Source organism: Echinops telfairi, unplaced genomic scaffold, assembly GCF_000313985.2.
Source record: "Echinops telfairi isolate 266 unplaced genomic scaffold, ASM31398v2 ScPeMD7_7459;HRSCAF=8497, whole genome shotgun sequence".
NCBI lineage: Eukaryota > Metazoa > Chordata > Mammalia > Afrosoricida > Tenrecidae > Echinops > Echinops telfairi.
Window position 1 is genome coordinate 388289 of NW_022111359.1, and position 5562 is coordinate 393850.

General features: G+C 60.2%; 1 protein-coding gene and 1 non-coding gene across 3 annotated transcripts in view; both read left to right on the forward strand.

Moving 5' to 3' along the window:
• Positions 1–888: 888 nt before the first annotated feature.
• The window catches only part of SBNO2 (strawberry notch homolog 2), a 41111-nt gene continuing 36437 nt past the window's right edge, over positions 889–5562 (forward strand). Inside the window, exons 1-2 of one of the 2 annotated variants that reach the window (XM_045300096.1) lie at positions 889–951; positions 2327–2382. The gene's annotated coding sequence lies outside the window, so the exon portion shown is untranslated. Of the gene's footprint in view, positions 952–2326; positions 2383–5342; positions 5430–5562 lie in introns of those variants that run through there. The other variant, XM_004716990.2, reaches the window with a different exon arrangement.
• LOC115873096 lies at positions 1985–2170 on the forward strand. The gene has a single exon (XR_004048228.1). It is a non-coding gene; the product is annotated as a U2 spliceosomal RNA (small nuclear RNA).

Consider the following 5562-nt stretch of genomic DNA (forward strand, 5'->3'; position numbering starts at 1 on the left):
GGGTGGGGCGGTCAAGGCTCTCTGTGTAGCTCTGGGTCGTGGGGGCTGGTGTACAATCAGAAAGGGCCCTGCTGCCTCCTCCTCCCCCAGCTTGCCCCAGCTCACACAACCGGGAGTTTCAGCTCTGGCCTTGGGCACCAGCTCAGTCTCCTGGGTGTCCCTGGGGCAATCCTTCGGTAGCCAGCTCCCACCCTGGATTCAAGGGCAGGCCCGGTGATAGCTGGCCCCAGCCTGTCCCAAGCACTCCCCCACTCCATATCCTTCTAGGCCTCCTTGTTGTTAGGACTCAAAGTGACCGGATGTACAACAGAACCAAACACTGCCCGGTCCTGCGCCGTCCTCACAAGCGGCAGCCACTGTCCATCCATCTCTTCCAGGGCCTTCCTCTTCTTCGCTGCCCCTCCACTGTATCCAGTGTGGAGCCCTTCTCCGGGACTGGTCTCTCCTGACCACACGTCCAAGGTTCATTAGGGCAGGCTCGCCATCTTTGCCTCTACGGAGCACTCTGGCAGTCCTTCCAGGACAGGTGTTTGTCCTTTTCTCATCCACAGTACTGTCAGCTCCCTACTGCCCCATAATGACCCTCTGTCCAAGGGCACTTCCTTCTGGGAAGGGGGAGGGGCTTTGTCCTGGAGCTGCCTGCCTGCCTCTCAAGGTAAACTGATCCAGGGCGGGACCCACTTCAGCTCCCCGACTTCAGGGCCTGGGTGGGCTGCCAGGGCAGTGGCCAGCAGGGTGGAGGCCCTGGCTAACGCCTCAGCCCCGGGGCCCTGTCTGTGCAAAGGTGGAAGGGCTTGTTCCCAGCAGGATCTCAAACCTGTCCAACGGGTTTGCTGCCTGGGCCCTGAAGGGGCGGTGCAGGCCTGCGTGGGCCCTGCCTGCAGGGGAGGAACCGTGATCAGCAGGGCGCTGGGCAGCGATGGCCAACAGACAGCCCGCAGCCCCTGGCAGGTGGGTCCCGCCACCGGGAGGGCGTGGCAGACATAGGGCCAGCTTGGGAGGGAGGCAGAGACGCCGGGCGGGGCCAGAGACTGAGAGACAGGGGCGGAGTTTATGGGGCCAGGGCCAACCCTGACTTAGTCCTGGCTCATGGTGGGGGGAGAGGGCCTCAGTGTCCCATTCTGCACCCGCAAAGGGGAGGAGGGGCTTACAGGACCGGAGGAGGGCGGGGTGCTGACCACAGAGGGGTCCCAGGGGAAGTGGGTGCAGAAAGGAGAAGTGGCCAGAGACCCGGCGGGAGGAGGGACTCCCTGCTGCGCTCGGGTCCGGGAACGCTGGGACTTTCCAGGACGTGGGGAAACAGGAAGTAGCCGTCCTGGTCCCCAGCGGACTGCCCACCGCGCTTTTGCGCCTCACCTGCTCTGAGGATCACTGGGCCAGACCGCCCCGCCAGCGCAGCCTCCACTCTGGGACCTCTGAGCGCATCTCCGCCCAGGCAGGGGCCAGTGACGGCTCCTGGGTGCACTCCTGCGGGGAAACCGAGGCTGAGGTCCAGGGACACATCACCCAGGGGTAACCGAGGTTGGGGCTCCAGGGACACACCGCCAGGGGGAAACTGGGGCTGGGGGTTCTAGGGACACACCATCCAGGAAGGAAACCTACGACCCCTCCTGACTGGCAGAGAACCTCAGAACCCCACTGACCTGACCCTCATTTTTGCTGGAAGTTCTCCTGCTGCTTAAACAGCTAAGACAGCGGTTTTCAACCCGTGGGTCGCGACCCCTTTGAGGGACAAACAACCCTTTCACAGGGATCGCCCGATTCATCACAGGAGCAAAATGACAATGATGAAGTAGCAATGAAAATGATTTTACGGTTGGGGGTCACCACAACATGAGGAACTGTATGAAAGGGTCGCCGCGTGAGGAAGGTTGAGAACCATTAAGCTAAGAGGACAGGACAGCTGTGACATCCAACCACACGAGCTACTGCCATTGAGATCCGAAGGACAGGGCGGAGCTGCTCCTTAGAATTCCTGAGACTGAACTCTTCGCGGCCTTTCGGCTAAGATCAAGTGTGGTATCTGTTCTTATCAGTTTAATATCTGATACATCCTCTATCCGAGGACATTAAATGGATTTTTAGAACAGGGAGATGGAATAGGAGCTTGCTCTGTTCACTCCACCAATCGACCTGGTATTGCAGTACTTCCAGGAACGGTGCACCCCCTTTAAGGGATAAGAAAAAAAAAAGAGAGAAAAAAAATTCCCAAGACTGAATCTCACAAGAGCAGACAGCCTCATTTTTCTCCCTGGGAGCGGCTGGTGAGTTTGAACCACCCATCTGTCAGTTTCCAGCCCCATGCTTAACCTGTCCATCTTTACAGGGCCCTGGCTCCAGCACCTCCAGCTTCAGGCTGCCGTGATCACGCCCAAGTAGCAGGTGAGCAGATTGAGGCTTGCAGGGCAACCTGACCACCCAGCCCCCAGGGCTAGCCCACCTCTGGGACCCATTTTCTCTCTGGTTGACTCATGCAGCCAGATCCCACATATGAAAGTACAGGAGGCCTGGATGCTTGGCCAAATTTGAATTTCAGACATCATGAATGCTTCTTCAGTATGAGTATGTCCCAACCATGGCCTGGGCCATAACCCAGGCAAAACCCCTATTGACACCGAGTTGATTCCGACTTCCACCGCCCCTACTTAGGGTTTCTGAGGCTGGAGCCTTGACAAGGAGCAGAAGACCTAGAAGCCAACTGCTGGATTAGAACCACTGACCTTGCAGCTGACTAGACTAGCAGTCTAACGCTTACCTGATAGCAGCAACCCAGGGACATCCTAGTATATTAAAAAGTATTCGTCTTGCAGCAGAAATGAAAACTTAACCTGGTGTCCTGTGTTTTACCTGGCAATCCCAGTCTCACGGGCTAACCAAAGGGCCCCGGTCCCCACTGAGGGCAGTGAGAACCCTGCCCCCAGGAGCCCGAGGGTACCTACAGGGGCAAGGCAGCTGGAGGAGGGGCTGTGGGTACATCAGGCCAAAGGGGTAGCCTTTGGGTCACCACCACAGCTAGCATCTACATGCTGTGGCCCAATCTCTCCAGCTTCCAGGCTCCACTCGATGGAAGGGGATCTTGGTTTCCTGGGCACTGCAAGGAGTGGGGAGCCTGGTGGCGTGGTGTGTTCTGAGCTGGTGTTGGGCTCTAGTCTCAGGTCAGCAGGTCCAGTCTGCCAATGGGCTCCTGGCATAGCCAAGTCTCTGCCCCTGTGGGACCCTGTGGGCGAGTCTGCTCTTCTTTAAGCCAGAATTGGCAGTGGTGCCTTTGGTTTGGTGTGACACTTGTGGGGCACTGGGTCTCTGGCCACGGGGATGTGCCTGGTGGCCACATAATGGCCCAGGAGCCCTGGTGGTTCAGCAGCCAAGTGCTTGGCTGCCTATAGAGGGATGGGCGGGCAGTGTGAACCTGCCCCCCCACCCCCCCAGCTCTGTGGTAAGAACCCCTGGAGATCTGGTCCTGTGAAGGTCACAACTTAGGAACCTTCTCTCTACCACCTGGGGCCACCTTGTGTCAGAACTGGCTTCCCAGAACCCAACGGCCACACACACTGGCCGCTGTCTGTTTTGTCCCAGAACAGGAGGGAACTCGGGTCCATCAGCATCTCCAAAGAGCGAGTGGTGAGGCGCTGGCCCTCTGGGGGGCACGCAGCTTGGCTCAGCAGCGGCAAGGCTGCCCCCACCCCGGGCTCCAGGCTCCCGAGCCAGGTCCCCATGGCTGTCCCATACTGTGCTTTCCTGGAAATCCCCCAAAATGACTAATTCCCTTGAAATCCCCAAACTTGGCAGATTCTCTTGTGTTGAGGCGGCTGGCCCCACCCCAGCTGCTGGCCAGCAGGCACCCCTCTATGCAGGCAGAACTACCAAGTGGCTTTGCTGTATGGGGTGGCATGGGCACTTGGCTTCTACAGTGCAGGCCCAGGCACCAGGGACCACATGCTCAGCAGTCACCTGCCCCTCCCCTTTCCCCCTCTCGGACACCCACCTCTTTGAAGTTCCTGGTAATTTCTCTCCGGGTCCCTCAAGTGGCGTGACCCATCTTGTGTGGGAGGGGACAGGCAAAGGCATGGGACGCCGTCCGTGACGGAACCTTAAGTATCTATTGCTCAATTGGATACATTTTCATTAGCCAGGGAAGGCAGCCCGAGTTAAGAGCACAGCCCACACTGCCAAGACTGAAGCCTGCCAAAGGGAAGCTGATTCCTTCCGGACGACCCTTGACCCTCATCCTTGCAGGGCCTGGCTGTGTCCTCCCTCCTTCGCTCCCTGTGCCTGAGGGCTCGGGCCTGAAATTGGATAGGGTTGAAATGTGCCAGGCCCCTCCCTGGTTCCCCCAAATCAGGCTTTTGAACAGCTTTAACGCTGAGGGGCTATGCTTCCCACACACATTTCTGGCGGGTTAACTCCTACTTAAACTTCAAAGCCCGGCTGTGATGTCCACTCCACCAGGTACCTCTCCATGGTGCTCTAGACAGAGCCTAGACTCCTCCCTGGGCGGCAGGCCTGATTTTCCAGGTGGGCCTGGGTTTGGCATGGATCAGGGGCCATAGCCATCAGTAAAGACTGTGAGGGTGGGGCGCCTCCCACACTGGAACCACCCCCACCACCACCACACACACACACACAGTGGATCCAGTCAGAGGGCAGCTGCCCCAGGGCTCAGCCACCTGTGCCAGGCCAGGCCTTGTTCCACCCTTTTCCCGGCAGCTTGGCGCTCCTGGAAGCCCTTCTAGGCGGGGCCAGCAGAGGAGCCAGCCCTGCCCGAGAACCTACCAGCCAGGATCTTGCCCTCTTCCATGTGGCCCCTGGGACTTCTGGCCACCCATGGGAGCTCTTATTCAGGTGGAGAGCCAGACAACAGAGAAAGACAGGACAAAGTCGAGGTGGGGTGGACACGGCTTCGGGGAGTCGGCCAGCTGTTGTAGTGCTGTCCTGTCCAGTTCGTTCCCACCCATGAACAGACTGGACCTCCATGGGCCTCCCAACTATGGATGTCTGAGCTCACTGTTTGGCCGCCGGGCCAATCTCCCTCGTCAGGGGCCTTCCTGTGTTTCGCTGCAAAGGGGGCGTTAGGGGAGGGCGCCCCAGAGAACACAGCCTGACGGGAGGGAAACTGAGGCTCAGAGGGAGTAGGCCGTGGGCCGGGCAGCGTCGGAGTTCAAGCCCAGGCTCCTCTGAGTCCCCAGCCCCATTTGGGAGGGACACGGAAGACCTGGGGGTCCACGGTGGTCCTTGGGATGGCCCCGCCCCTCGCGACCCCGCCCACTCGGAGGTCCCGCCCACACCCCACCGAGACCCCGCCCCGCGGCATGACCGGAAGTGCACGAAGTCCCCAAGATGGCGCCCGAAACCCGGAAGTGAGCGGCGGCCCCTGAGGAGCGCTGAGAAACTGAGGTGCCGCGGACTCGGCGCCCGGCCGGACCGGGTCTGAGGTGAGGCGCGTCCGGCGGCGACCCCCACCTCAGTCCCGAGACCCTGGCCTCGGCCTGCCGACCTGCTGCTGGCCGCCCGCGCGCGGGCCGGGGCGCCGGGGCGCGGGGGGCGCCGGGGGAGCGTGACCCCGGC